General features: G+C 58.9%; 1 long non-coding RNA gene across 1 annotated transcript; it reads right to left on the reverse strand.

Annotated features, from left to right (window-relative positions):
* Positions 1-361: 361 nt before the first annotated feature.
* Positions 362-7,156, reverse strand: LOC144333216 (uncharacterized). Its single transcript, XR_013401707.1, has 2 exons — positions 6,753-7,156; positions 362-2,897 (listed from the first exon to the last, which is right to left on the reverse strand). It is a non-coding gene; the product is annotated as an uncharacterized LOC144333216 (long non-coding RNA).
* Positions 7,157-15,464: the final 8,308 nt, after the last annotated feature.

Genomic DNA, 15,464 nt, shown 5'->3' on the forward strand with positions numbered 1-15,464 from the left:
TAAAGAGATAAAAAGCTGTTACTTTGTATCAGCAAGCCGTCTTTTTCTGCAGGACTGAGTTCGCCAAAGGGGAAGGCGGTGGGGGGCGGAGGAGTAGAAGGAAGGGGGGACGTTAATAGACTTTGGAATAAAATCCTGACAGACTCCAATTGATTCTGCAGCCTGAGAAAAATGGAGTGCAGAGCAAATGAGATTTATGCGCTGTTAACTGTAACTGTCTCTCAGTGTCTGCACCAAAGGCTGTTAAAATGGTGATTTTTAGTCACGTATGGAAATTGTGTGTGAAGAGACGGATGAACCGTCTGCGAGCAGTCTCCTTCCACGCCGTGTCTTATACACAGCGATATTATCACCAGTGACATAATGTATTATGGGTGTAATTTAATCCAAGCATCTAAAGGTACACGCAAACCAAAGGTTCCTGGCACATGTTCCACGCCTATGGTTACCAGAGAACTGTGGGGGCTGTGAAGACAGTGGTGGGCCTGTCAGTCACTGGCACCTGGTGGGCCGTGGGGGGGTCTCACCTCTCCCAGCTTGGGGTGGGGAGGGCTGGGCCCACTTCTACTCATGCGCCAGCCCCGATCCAGGACACTGCTAAGGAGACCAGCCCCTCCCTCGGGGACAGGGCCCTGGGGGATTGTCAAGCCCTTCCTCAGCAGGGCAGAGCTGTGCCCACCCTGCCGCGACCAGCTCCTCCACAGATGCCTCCCGTGGTGTTTCTTGTCATTGTTCCTGGGGGACGTAGGAGTAAAGTGTTCTGGACATTGCTGAAAAACAGCCCTGGGTCCCACTCCCCTCACTGGAGAAGCAGAGCTCTATTCATGCTTGAGGGAGTATATCAGTCAGGCTGGTCTTGGCTGGGCTGTGTAACAAACAGCCCCACACCACAGCACCTGAGCACTTCGCAGATGCACTTCTTTCTCACACAGGCGTCCAGTGTGGGCCGGCAGGGGCCTTTGCTGTTTGTCATCACTAGGGTACAGGGACCGAGGTGTCAACACACATCCACAATCCCCAAAGCAGGAAGCTTCATGAACTCATGTTTAAAGGCTAGAATTTCATTGGCCAAAGCAGGTCACATGGCCGGGCCTAACGTGGAGAGAGAGGGAAAGCATAATCCTAAATGTATCTGGAAAAGGAGACCAAAATATTAGTGGGCGGCACCACTGACTTCCACGTCTGCCTTCTGGACTAATTGACTGTGTTCACTCCCCATCATGGCTCCCCAGGTGAGACGACCCCAAACCACAGCCATATCGGGTCTGGGTGACCCCAGACACCTCTTCACTGGAGACTCACGGACCGAAGAGGTTGGTCACTGCCTCCCTCACACTCGGCACACAGTGGACGGCAGGGAATGGACACGACGCGCCCCAGCAGCGGGGAGAGAGAGAAGGGAGATGGCAGCAGTCGCTGGTGCACGGAGGACCTGAAACCCCTGGGAAGGCCCCGGAGCGCCCACCCTGGTGCTGGTCCACGCTCCTTCACTCAGTCCAGATTCAGTTCCTCCTGAAGGTCACCTCCTTTTCCGCCGTCCTCCGAGGTCCCTGGCTCTGCCCTCCAAGAGGTTTCCGATTCCTCCATGACCCTTCTCGGCCAGTATGAGGCGGGTACCCGGGACACGCCTTCCTCGGGGTGGGTCAGTGTTCGCCGCCCGCCTCCTGGTCGCAGGGGTTAGTGGTGGTTTCCATTAATGCGCACGTTTCTCTTGTAGACTGAATGGGTGCCGTCCTGTCGTCGTGACTCTCTCAAGACCCCAGGAGCTTTCTCATCTCTGACTTCAGCCAGCTCCACGGGCAGCAGCCACCCCTGCAGCTCCTCCGCCCTCAACCCTCCCAGGGCCGCAGAGCCTTCTGCCCACGCCAGTGGCTCGGCTGAGTTTCAGGGACGTCATCCCCTTCTCTCTAGCTGGTCGCTTTCCCCTGCGCTGTTTTGTCCCAGTGAAAAGCACCCCCGCTGCACCTTCACCGTGAGATGCCTCGATCCACGAGACAGGAACCAGGGCTGTGACACCGTGCCCTGCATGAAACTCTTCTCAGAAGCTGCATTTTCATGATCACGGTCTACAGTCAGCCAGCTCTTCCAACGTTCTGGGAGTATAATATTTTAAAATCTCCTTGTTCACTTTCACGCCTGCTGGCAGGATGGACAATTCCTGTCTGGGTCTGACTCCTCAAAACATTTCACTGCCGTGTCTGCGACGTGCGATTTTCCAGCCTTTCCCTAGAGCTGCGGTTTCATCAGGTTCATGGTCCAACTTCCAAGTTGCCGAGTGTTCCACACGGAGTGTGCTCCGGCCTCTGCCCCGCCTCCCCTCTGTCCTCCACGTGAGCAGGACACATGCTCCAGGTGCCCTGTGGCTGTGGCAGCACCTCATTTCTCGGAGCTGCTTTCTGTGCTGTCAGGACTGTTTGGTTCTGCTGCTCTAGCAAACAGTCCCCAGACTCAGTGCCTTCAATGGTGAAGGCGTATCTCTCACTCAAGCAACTGCTCTCACATGTCCTCAAGGGACCTGCTGTTTGTCCTCACTCAGGGACACAGGCAGAGGGATGATCCCTTTGACACACCTTTCCGTGAGGGCTCGGTTGGCCAGAGGAGGAGATGTGGTGAAACATGCTGGGCGGGGGAGGCCTCTGCCGGGGCAGATCGGGGCACCTGCTCACATTCTCACCGCAACGCAGGCACGAGCTCACACCCAGATTTGCCCTCCACTCCCGCAGTTTATTCCTTGAACAAATGTTTGCTGAGACTCCGCCATGGGTCAGACACTGCTCCAGGCCCTGGGGGTGCTGCAGGGGAGAAAGAAGACGCAGGAGAACCCTGCCCTTGTGGAGTGTGCATCCCAGTGGCGGTGGGTCAGGTCAGCAGCTGGGAGGACCTGATGCTGATGAATCCTGCAGAGACAAATACGCAGGGGTGGCAGGGACACGGGAGGAATCTGAGGCTAAGCAGGGAGGTCAGGGAGGGGCTCACTGAGAAGCTGATGTTGGAAGGAGTGAGGGAGCAAGCTGTTCACACATCTCAGGGAACAGCATCTCAAGCAGAGGGAACCGCCTATGCAAACACAGTGGGAATGTTCAGGAAACTGCCCCACGTGGCTGGAGGCCAGCCAGGAAGCAAGGAAACAGTAGGTGGTGGCCAGAGGGTGACGAACAGGGCAGGGCCTGGGGTGGGTGGCCAGAGGGTGACGAACGGGGCAGGGCCTGGGGCGGGTGGCTGGAGGGTGACGAACGGGGCAAGGCCTGGGGCGGGTGGCTGGAGGCTGAGGAACGAGGCAGGGCCTGGGGCAGGTGGCCGGAGGGTGACGAACGGGGCAGGGCCTGGGGCGGATGGCTGGAGGGTGATGAACGGGGTAGGGCCTGGGGCAGGTGGCTGGAGAGTGACGAACGGGGCAGGGCCTGGGGCAGATGGCTGGAGGGGGTGATGAACAGTTCAGGGCCTGTGGGGGGGTGATGAACCAGGCAGGTCTGGGGAGCAAAGCAATGGCCAAGGGGTGACAAACAGTGCAGGGCCTGGGACGGGTGGCTGTGGGGGGATGAATGGGATAGGCCTGGGGAGCAGGTGGTGGCCAGTGGGTGATGAACAGTGCAGGGCCTGGGGTGGGTGGCTGGAAGGTGATGAATGGTGCAGGGCCTGGGGCTGTTGAGACACTAGGAGCTATGAGCAGGGAAGTGCTGTGAGCTGGTCTGGTCTTGACACAATCGTGCTGGCTCAGAGGAGAAGGCAGGGTGGGCCTGCGGCATCTACTGACTCCTGCATCACAAAGGGTCCTACACTTATCAGCTCCCGTTTTCCTTAGATCAAGGATCAGGTGTGGCTTGGCTGGATCCCCAGGCTCAGGGTCTCAGGCTCAATTTGGGCTCAACTGGGCGGGGGTCTCATCTGACAGCTCCACTGGGGGAGAACCGGCCTCCAAGCTCAGGCGTGTAGTTCTGGGCAGGATTCAGTTCTTTAGGGCCTCAGCTCCTCACTCGCGTTTAGCTGGAGGCCACCCTCAGTCTCTCGCCCCATGGCAGCTCTCAGCACAGCTGCTGGCTTCACCAGACCATGGGAGAGGGTGAGTGGGATGAGCAAGACGGATACAGGGTCTTTCTGTGACCGGATTTTGAAGTGACATCCCATTGCTTTTGCCATTTTCTATTCATTCGAGATGAGCCACAGGTCCTGCACATGCTCAAGGGAGGGAGTGCATGAGGACTGAGCACCAGCAGGGGTGCCCTGAGCCGTGTGAGGCTGCCCTACAGAGGGCAACAGCAGGAGCTGTACCAGTCCAGGCCTGAGACAGCAGTGGCTTGGACCAGCATGGCCGGGGTGGAGGCCATGAGAAGCAATCGGATGCTGGGTACTTGCTGACAACAGGCTCTGCTTCAGGCTGGGAGAAGAGCTGCACCTTGGCCTTCACCTGAAGGGGGCTGCTGTGACCTGAGATGGGGCAGCCGTGACCCATGACCTGAGATAGGGCAGCCGTGACCCATGACCTGAGATGGGGCAGCCATGACCCATGACCTGAGATAGGGCAGCCGTGACCCGAGATGGGGCAGCCGTGACCCATGACCCGAGATGGGGCAGCCGTGACCCGAGATGGGGCTGCCGTGACCCATGACCTGAGATGGGGCAGCCATGACCCATGACCTGAGATAGGGCAGCCGTGACCCGAGATGGGGCAGCTGTGACCCGAGATGGGGCTGCCGTGACCCATGACCTGAGATGGGGATGCCATGACCTGAGATGGGGCAGCCGTGACCCATGACCTGAGATTGGGACGCCATGACCCGAGATGGGGCTGCCGTGACCCATGACCTGAGATGGGGCAGCCGTGACCTGAGATGGGGCAGCTGTGACCCATAACCTGAGATAGGGACGCCATGACCTGAGATTGGGATGCCATGACCCAAGATGGGGCTGCCGTGACCCATGACCTGAGATGGGGCAGCCGTGACGTGAGATGGGGCAGCCCAGCTCCACTCTAGACAGGGTCCCTCCCGTGCCCTGGGACCTTCCTTCCGGTAGAAGAGGAAGGTGAAGAGAGCGTGGTGGGAAACCCAGGAGCCTTGAGAGCAGCAGGCAGGGCAGACAGTCCTCACGGAGAGACATCCACGCCCAGCTCCAGCCACCTGCCTGGAGCACAGCAGCCTGCCCGTTGTCACTACCAAGCTCGCCACCACGTGAAGGGGCTGCCCCGAACCACCAGCCCTCCCACTAATCCACTTTAAACCCACGATGCGGATGCGGTGGGGGCCTGTAAGCAGATTTTCAAGTGAGAGACAATGTCCCACACGGCGCGTTGCCCAGGAGACTGCGGGGCTGAGCTGCAGGCTGAGGTTGGCCACTGTGTTTACGCTTCCGTATGTGTTCACCCTGCTCCACCCCAGGCCCAGGAGGGATTCAGAGGCTGAATTCCTGAGAGCACGAGCACAAAGAAAAATTCATGGGAAAATGCAGACAGGCAACGGGAATTTGCTGTCAGTCCCAGCTTCCCCATGTACCTTTTGGCTCAAAATACTCCCTGATCTGCTCATCCCCACAGGTCCCAGAAGGGAGCAGACAGCCAGCCTGGGAAGGCGCCGACTCAGACAGAAACTGATCCAAGCCCTGGTCTCTGTCCCCGCAGACGCAGACGCCCTGGGAAAGGAAACCTGTCCGAAACCTGCGAGTCCCAACTGACAGCTGCCAACGGCAGCCACCCTGCTGCCTCCCTGACCACACAGCCTCTTCCCCACGACAGTGCCGCTCAAGTTCCTACCCCACCGCCTGGGACTTGCTCACCTCCCCACGTCCCGTCCACCTCCCGGCCTCCCCGCCTCCGGGAGTCCACCTCCCGCCCGCCTCCCAGCCTCACGCCCGCCTCCTTGCCTCCCGTCCACCTCCCCATTTTCACACGCGTGGGTTCTCCCATCCTCAGGCCTTAGCTCAGACGTCCTTTCCATGGGGCCTGTGGGAAGCAGCCACCTGCGGCCACTGTCCCTCTCCCAGGGCACTGGTCACTTCCTGAAACCCGCTCCTGGCCCATCACTCGTCTCCCTCCCCAGGCTGGAAGTTCCCGAGGTCCCAGGCCTTGAATTTCCCCAACAGCCCCTGTGGCCCTGCCCACAACAGGAAACCGCGGAAGGCAGCAGAGTCCGGGGTGCCCCTGTGGGATGCCTGCCTGACGGCGGGGCTCAGGCAGGGACCCTGACGGGCTGCAGCCCCTCGGCAGCCTGCGTCCTCTGGTCCTGGGGGAGCCACGGGTGTCAGGAGCCTGCCGGTGGGCTCTGGACAGGAACCTGGAATTTCCTAGTTCCTGGGAGGCAGCCACCAGATGGCAGCGTGGGCACGTCCTTGCCTGGCCCCTCCAGCACAGCCCCCAAGCCCAAGAGGACTGGGCAGATGGCCAAGGAAGGGAAGGTACCCTCCCCCATCCTGAGCAGGTGGCCATGAGGCCTTGGCAGACCTCCCACCCTGGAGCTGGGCCGCTGGAGCCTGGCGTAAGACATGTGGAAGGGCCTCGGCTCCTGGTGCCTAGCCCTCAACACATCTGAGCACACCTACGCACGTCGGCACACACCTGAGCACACCTGCACACACCTGGGCACATCTGCACATACCTGGGCATACGTGCACACACTGGAGCACACCTATGCACACCTGCACACACCTGGGCACATCTGCGCATACCTGGGCATACGTGCACACACTGGAGCACACCTATGCACACCTGCACACACCTGCAGCGCTCATCGTCCCTATGTGACCTGGAGTAAGTCACCTACCTCTTGGTGCCTGAGTTTCCTTATCTGTGACAGTGACGACGGCCACCCTGGAGAGCTGTCATGAGAACGAAATGAGGTGATGCCCTTACAGGTGTGTAAGGGCGATGCCTGGCACATTGTGGGGTCATCTGAGGGTTGCTCATCATCCCCCATCCCGGAAGCTCGCCACCATGCCCAGGTGTGCAGCCCACAGACAGCTGCAGCTGTCACAGCCATGTGAGATCACAGAGAGGCAGGTCTGGGAAGGGGCTGCCAGCCCTGGTCTGGTGAACAGCAGGCGGAGCACCAGCTGCAATGCGGTGGGGAGCAGTGGCGGCCGTGGTGCAGCAGGCATGAGCCCCATGGGGCGAGGCAGCAGCCCACACACAGCTGCAGCTGCTTCCTGACTTGCAGGGTGTGGACTCAGCCTTGCTCCACCTTCTGTTTTTTTAAAGAAAAGCTAATACGAGGTTTCCGTAGTGTAGTGGTTATCACGTTTGCCTAACACACGAGAGGTCCCGGCTCAAAACTGGATATTATGGCCGGGCGCCGTGACTCACGCCTGTAATCCCAGCACTTTGGGAGGCCGAGGTGGGTGGATCACGAGGTCAGGAAATCGAGACCATCCTGGCTAACACGGTGAAAACCTGTCTCTACTAAAAATACAAAAAATTAGCTGGGTGTGGTGGCGGGCGCCTGTAGTCCCAGCTACTCGGGAGGCTGAGGCAGGAGAATGGCGTAAACCTGGGAGGCGGAGCTTGCAGCGAGCCGAGATTGTGCCATTGCACTCCAGCCTGGGGACAGAGTGAGACCATCTCAAAAAAAAAGAAAAGAAAAAGAACAAAAGCTGGGGCCAGGCGGTGGCCTACACCTGTAATCCCAGCACTTTGGGAGGCCGAGGCGGGCGGCTCACAAGGTCAGAAGACCGAGACCATCCTGGCTAACACGGTGAAACCCCGTCTCTACTAAAAATACAAAAAATTAGCCGGGCATGGTGGCGGGCACCTGCAGTCCCAGCTACTCGGGAGGCTGAAGCAGGAGAATGGAGTGAACCCAGGAGGCAGAGTTTGCGTGAACTGAGATCGCGCCACTGCACTCCAGCCTGGGCAACTGAGCAAGACTCGGTCTGAAAAAAAGAAAAGAAAAGCTGGGAGTCTGGATGTGGGGGCAGAGGTCCCACGTTTGGAAACACTGTGCTGTTCAAATTTGCAACATGCCTGGGTGTTGGCCACGGCCCGAGAGCCCGGGGGCGACGTCAGCCTCAGCATCAAGGTGGGCTCCAGAGTCCACACTCACACTGCACGTTCTGAGTGTGCACCCGTCTCCCGGCAGGCCTGGGCTGCTTCCATGGGTCTGAAGCTGCAGACGACAGGATCCGCCTGAGATGAGGCTGCTGTGAGCAAGATGTCTTCTCTCTTGGATTCAGGATCCACCGAGAGAGGTGGAAAGGAAATATCATTCCCCGGCCTAACCATAGGACAACTGCAACGACAGTCCCCGCCCAGCACCCGCCCTCCTGCGGGCCTGGCTCACCGGCAGGCACTACCCAGATGTGGCTTGACCTGTGTTGAGCCAGAGCCCTAGGTCCAAAGACTTGAGTTTCCAGGTTTGGAATCGGTGTCTACTCATATGATAGATTGTGCCAAAAACATACAAATGGCCAAAACAGTATTTTCAGTCCTGTGTGTTCTTCTAGACCTTTGCCCTCCCCCTCAAGCCCCCCTGAGAGGAGCCCTGCTCCCCTGCTTGAAAATCTGGTCCTCATGGCAGGCTGGGGAGGGGAATGGGGCAGGAGGTTGCAGCCGGCCCACCTGGTCTGCTCCCGGCTCTGGGCTCTGGGCTGGGGACTCTAGGCTGTCTCGTGGAACCAGCCACCAGGCTGTGTGGGAGCCCAGACCACACGGAGGATCCCCTGCAGGTGTCTGGTCACAGCCCGGCCAGGGCTCAGCCGACAGCCACCATGACCCACCGGGAGCCTGAGCCTTGGGCGACCTCAGCCCCCAGCGTCCAGGCAGCCCAGCTCCTGCCAAGTGTAGCAGAAACAAGCTGTCCCCAGCAAACCTGCCTGGGCTGTGGGTTCATGATAAAAATCAGCCCTGGTGTTGCTGCAGGTCACAAAGTATGGGGGTGGTTTCTGTGCAGCAGCAGGCGACAGGGACATGTGCCCAGCACCAAGCGACCCTGTGCAGCTCAGCCTCCTCCTGGCATTTTCACACCTGTAAACTGGGGACCATCGGGGCCCCTCTCTTAGGAGCGGTGGAGGGTTCCGCATGTACATACGTGGTACTCGGTAGACTGGTGTCCACCCAGAACCTCAGGCTGCAGCCTCATCTGGAAACAGGGCCTTTGCAGGTGGAGTTGGTTAAGATGAGACCCAGCCCATGAGGGTAGACCCTAAGTCCAAACACAGGCATCCTTATAAGAAAACAGAGACATGGAGGAGACGCAGGGAAGGAGGCAGAGACCGCGGCACTGCGGCCACAGCTGGGACCTTGGAGCCAGCAGAGGCCAGAACGGATGGCAGGATCCTCCCCTGGAGCCTCGGCCCAGTGACGCCTGACTCCAGACTCCGGGCCCCAGGCGGGGAGCACATGTTCCGCTGCGTTTCGTCACTAGCGTGCTGCAGACGCCTATGAGCCTTTGCCGCTGCCCATCCCGTTCCCTCGAGAACTTACTGTTCTATATTCTCAGAAGGATGGAAAACTTAATTTTTAAATTACACAGAAAGAAAATCCTCCTGCTGCAGGCCCGCTACCTTCTAATGGGACACCTGGGATGGAATCTTCTAGAAAGCACGTTCTGTGCTCAGTAGAGATGGTAGTTTCTCATGGGTTTTCCTAAAATGAGAAGCACCAGAGGGGGGGGACGTGGGGACCCTGAACGGCCCTGAGCACACACAGTCACTGCTGGTTTCTCCAAGACACCCAGCACAGAGGCCCAGGGACAGAAGGCCAGCCACAGGGCACAGCTGTCCCGGAGGCCTCCAGCGACTCCATAACCCTCCCAGCGCTGTCCTGGAGGCCCCCAGCAGCTCCACAGCCCTCCCGGCCTGCTGCTGGGCTGCTGAAGGGCCTCAGCATTGGCTGCATTTCCAAAACCAGCAGCTCAGAGGCCCCATGGGAGATGCTGCCAAGTGGGGCCCCGAGAGGGGCTGGACTGCAGCTGTTTGGAGCCTTTCTTCCAATGCACGGCCTCCACATCTTCCCTCTGCCCCCACCCCCGCCGTGGGAAGCCCTGCCAACAGCGTTTAACTGACTGTGTAAGGCTGGGCCTCTTGCCTTCCCACTCCTGTCCAGCACAGTGAGGAACTGTTCCATCCATCAGAGATAAAGGCCTCCGCAGAAGCCGGGAGCCGTGCCTTCGCATGTGCACACCTGAGGGCTCACGTGTCTGTGGGTACTCAGGGTTCTATATGTACACAGATCTGAATGTGGGCGCATGTGCCCGTGAGCACGCACGTCCCGAGAGATGCATGTCTGCTTATCCACGAGGCGCACGCGTGTGCCTGGATCTGCACAAGTGCGCGTCTGCTCGTGGACACGCAGAGGCAGGTGGGGCTGTGCACATGTGCCTGTCTGCACAGGAGGCTGGAAACATAACCGCATGTGACTTGAGGGCCCGTGTGTGATGGTGTCGGGGTCTGCGGCCTGCTGGTAGGTGTGTGTGTGTGTGTGCCAAGGTTGCATGTGTCTGCATGTTCATGCTTATCTCGGCGTGTCTGCGTGTTTGGTGTACACAGTGGATGTCTGTGTGCATGTGCTCTCTCCCCGTCGGCACGCAGTGTGCATATGGTGGGGGCAGGGAAAGAATGTAAGATCGGGGAGCTGGAAAGGACATGCCCTCACCCGGCCAGCCGAGGAAGCCTGTCCTTCGTTGCCATGGCAAGCACTGGCATCTGCGCGTGGCCTCAGCACAGCCCCTCCCCCCAGGCTGGCTCCCAGGGCCCCAGGCAGGCGCTGCTCACCAGGGCAGATGCTTCCCCTGCGGGTGTGGCAGGCTGAGGTGGGAGCTCAGGGGCCCCTGCGCCTGCAGAGGGAGAGGGTCTCCCCAACACCGTGGTCAGGTGCTGGACGGACCCCTGAGCTGCCCCCGTCATCCTGGCCTGGCCAGAGGCAGTGACAGGCAGACAGCCCAGAGCAGGGACACACCTGGAGTCAGACCAAGGCTGCAGCCCGGCCCAGCAAGCAGGGCATCGGCCTGTGGTTTCTGGCTTGAGAGCCACTGGGCCCCAATATCTCCAAGGCCAGAACAGTCCCTGGAGTGAAGGGGTGTCCTCCCAGGGTGCCCGGAGCCCAGGGAAAGACGGGATGGCAGAAGGAACTGCAGGGGGCGCCCACAGGTGTGCAGCTGAGACCCCGTCACCACATCGCGGCGTCCGTCAGGCATGAGTTGACCCTGGGGAGACGTCGGCGCCGTGCCCAGGGTTACCAGGACCGTGCTGAGCCAAAGCGCCCCAGCAGCCCGCCGCGAAGCTCGTGCACCCACAGGCGCAGCCACGGGGCTGGTTCTGACCCAGGGCACGCCACCCACTCTGCAGCCTCCGTCTTCATTGGTACAACAGGGGCCACGGGGCCCAGTGTGTGTGTCCTGTTCCAGAAAGTTCTAGAGACGGCCTGTGCCCTGTTGCTGCTGTTTGATCTACACTGAGGATCCGCTGTGAGTGTAGCCGCCTTCATCCATCATCTCAGCTGGATCTTCAGGAGAATCTGCTGCGGCTTCATCAGGGAGCTGGATGTGCTGCCTCACCTGCCTCATCTGCGCTTCTGTGTGATGGAGGTGGCTTCTGTCCCTAAACCTCAGGAAGCCACCTCCGCCAGCTGCCAGCTTTTCTTCTGGAGCTTCCCCACCTCTCTCAGCCTCCATAGAATTGAGAAGAGTTACACCTTGGTCTGGATCTGGCTGTGGCTTGAGGAGACGTCGTGGCTGGTTTGATCTGTGCCGACTGCTGCAACATTTTCCACATCGGCAACAGGCTTTTTTGCTTCCTTTCCATTCGTGTGTTCACTGGAGTAGCTCTTACAATTTCCTTCAAAGCCTTTTCCTTTATACTCAAAACTTGGCTAACTCTTTTGCACAAGAGGCCTGGCTTTCAGCCTGTCCAGATTTTGGCATGCCCTTCTCACCAGGCTTAGCCATTCCTAACTTCTGATTTGAAGGAGAGACCTGCAACCCTTCCTTCCATTTGAACATCGGAGGCCACTGGATGGTATCACGTGGCCTGACTTCAGTGCTCTGTGTCTCAGGGACTAGAAGGGCCCGAGGAGAGGGAGGGGGATGGGAAGCTGCCGGTCGGTGGAGCACTCAGAACACACAACATGTATTGATGAAGCTTGCTGTCTTATGTGGGTGCAGTTTGTGGTGCCCCAAAACAATGATCACACTAACATCAAAATTCATTGATCACAGATCACCGAACAGATATAATAAAGATGAAAATGCTTTGGCCGGGAGCAGTGCCTCAAGCCTGTAATCCGAGCACTTCGGGGGCCCGAGGTGGGCGGATCACCTGAGGTCAGGAGTTTGAGACCAGCCTGGCCAACATGGTGAAACCCCGTCTCTACTAAAAATACAAAAATTAGCCAGGTGTGGTGGTGCGTGCCTATAATCCCAGTTACTTGGGAGGCTGAGGCAGGAGAATCACTTGAACCTGGGAGGCGGAAGTTGCAGTGAGCTGAGATCACGCCACTGCACTCCAGCCTGGGCAACAAAATCAAAACTCTGTCTCAAAAAATAAAATAACATGTTTGGAACTGTAAGAGCTACCAAATCCTGACACGTGGCAACGTGAGCACAGGCTGTTGGAAAAGTGGCATTGACAGATTTGCTCCACAAGGTGGCCACACCCCCAGTGTGTAAAACACCCACCGGTGACTGCCGTGAGCAAGGCCGGCCTGTGAGCCCAGCAGGTGGGGGTCAGCATTTTTCTCTCTTAAAGGGGCTGTGGGGATTCCAGCATGTTACAGTCAAGGCAGCCAGGCCCCCAGCTTCACTGCGGGTGGGAGCGGAGGGTCGACTCAGAGTGGGCCCCGTTTATTGACCCTGTGCCGGGGCTCTGCAGACACAGCCCAAGCCCCCAGCTCCAGCCCAAGCCCCCAGCTCCAGCCCAAGGCAAGCCCTATCCTCGGGGTCCCCTTCCCACACTCAGCCCGGCCGCTCACCTGTTGCAGCAGCAGGGTTTACCGCCTGGATGAGCAGTGCCAACATATCCCAGCCTTCAGGACATCACAACCCCGGACACGTGACCTTGCTGGTGGAAGCTGGCATTTGTCATCATTGTCCTCATTCTGGGGCCCCAATGAGAGGTGACAACGTGCTAGCAGCCCTTGCTCTCGGTGCCTCCTCTGCCTTGGCATCCACTCTGGTGGCGCTTGAGGAGCCCTTCAGCCTGCCACTGCACTGTGGGAGCCCCTCTCTGGGCTGGCTGAGGCCGAAGCCGCCTCCCTCTGCTAGTGGGGAGCTGTGGAGGGAGAGGTGCGGGCGGGAACCGGGGCTGCGCTCAGCCCTTGTGGGCCAGCGCAAGTTCCGGCGGGTGGCGGTGCGGGCTCTGCCGGCCCCACATTGCAGCCGGCCATGTCGGAGCCCCCTGGCCCCCCTCCATGTCCGAGCCCCTCCCCCTGGCCATATCCGAGCCCCCTTCCCCCACCCCAAAGCCGAGCCTCCCCGACGGGCACCGCCCCTACTCCACGGTGCTCCGTCCCATTGACCGCCCAAGGGCTGAGGAGTGCAGGCGCGGCTGGGGGACTGGCGGGCAGCTCCACCTGCAGCCCGGGTGCAGAATCCACTAGGTGAAGCCAGCTGGGCTCCTGAGTCTAGTGGGGACTTGGAGAACTTTTATGGCTAGCTAAGGGATTGTAAATACACCAATCAGCACCCTGTGTCTAGCTCAAGGTTTGTAAATACACCAATCAGCGTATTTAGCTAACCTAGTGGGGACTTGGGAGAACTTCTCTGTCTAGCACTCTGTGTCTAGCTCAGGGATTGTAAATGCACCAATCAGCACTCTGTCAAAACAGACCAATCAGCTCTCTGTAAAATGGACCAATCAGCTCTCTGTAAAATGGACCAATCAGCAGGATGTGGGTGGGGCCAGATAAGGGAATAAAAGCAGGCCACCCAAGCCAGCCAGTGACAACCGGCTTGGTCCCCTTCCACAGTGCTAGAAGCTTTATTCTTTTGCTCTTTACAATAAATCTTGCTGCTGCTCACTCTTCGGGTCCATGCTGCGCCTTTATGAGCTGTAACGCTCACCGCAAAGGTCTGCAGCTTCACTCCTGAAGCCAGAGAGACCACGAACCCACCGGGAAGAACAATCAACTCCAGACACGCTGCCTTTAAGAGCTGTAATGCTCACCACAAAGGTCTGCAGCTTCACTCCCGTCAGCGAGACCACAAACCCACCAGAAGGAAGAAGCTCCAGACACATCTGAATATCTGAAGGAACAAACTCCGGACATACCATCTTTTTTTTTTTTTTTTTTTTTTGAGACGGAGTCTTGCTCTGTCACCCAGGCTGGAGTGCAGTGGCCGGATCTCAGCTCACTGCAAGCTCCGCCTCCCGGGTTCACGCCATTCTCCTGCCTCAGCCTCCCAAGTAGCTGGGACTACAGGCGCCCGCCACCTCGCCCGGCTAGTTTTTTGTATTTTTTAGTAGAGACGGTGTTTCACCGTGTTAGCCAGGATGGTCTCGATCTCCTGACCTCGTGATCCGCCCGTCTCGGCCTCCCAAAGTGCTGGGATTACAGGCTTGAGCCACCGCGCCCGGCCCGGACATACCATCTTTAAGAACTGTAACACTCACCGCGAGGGTCCGCGGCTTCATTCTTGAAGTCAGCGAGACCAAGAACCCAACAATTCCGGACACACTGGCAAGTAGCGGCCTCTCAGGAGAACACAGCCAAGCACCATCAGAGAGTGTCATGGTTTCACTCACTGTCACATGCCCGCCGAGGACCGAGACTATGCTTTGGTCCCCAAGAAGAGAGACCCTAACCCCAAAGGAGAGAGAGCCCCTGAGCCCGAAGGAGAGAGACACGATGACCCTGAAGGAGACAGACCCTGAGCCCAAAGGAGAGAGAGACCCTGACCCTGAAGGAGAGAGAGACCCTGAGCCCGAAGGAGGGAGAGACCCTGAGTCCGAGAGAGGGAGAGACCCTGAGCTCGAAGGAGAGAGACCCTGAGTCTGAAGGAGAACAAGAGACCCTGAGCCTGAAGGAGAGCGAAACCCTGAGCCCGAAGGAGAGAGAGTCCCTGAGCCCGAAGGAGGGAGAGACCCTGACCAGAAAGAGAGACCCTCAGCCCGAAGGAAGGAGAGACCCTGACCAGAAAGATAGACCCTGAGCCCGAAGGAGGGAGAGACCCTGACCAGAAAGAGAGATAGACCCTGAGCCCGAAGGGGAGAGAGAGAGACCCTGAGCCCGAAGGAGAGAGACCCTGAGTCCGAAGGGGAGAGAGAGAGACCCTGAGCCCGAAGGAGGGAGAGAGAGACCCTGAGCCCGAAGGAGAGAGACCCTGAGCCCGGAGGAGAGAGACCCTGAGTCCGAAGGAGAGAGAGAGAGAGAACCTGAGCCCGGAGGAGAGAGAGAGACCCTGAGCCTGAAGGAGGGAGAGACCCTCAGCCCGAAGGAGAGAGAGTGCCCCTGAAGGAGGGAGAGACCCTGAGCCCACCTGTCCCTCTAGCCCACCAGGCTCCCTCTCAAATCGAATGGCTCTGCTCCTGCCCGCTACCCCACCGGC

Source organism: Macaca mulatta, chromosome 11 (assembly GCF_049350105.2).
Source record: "Macaca mulatta isolate MMU2019108-1 chromosome 11, T2T-MMU8v2.0, whole genome shotgun sequence".
NCBI lineage: Eukaryota > Metazoa > Chordata > Mammalia > Primates > Cercopithecidae > Macaca > Macaca mulatta.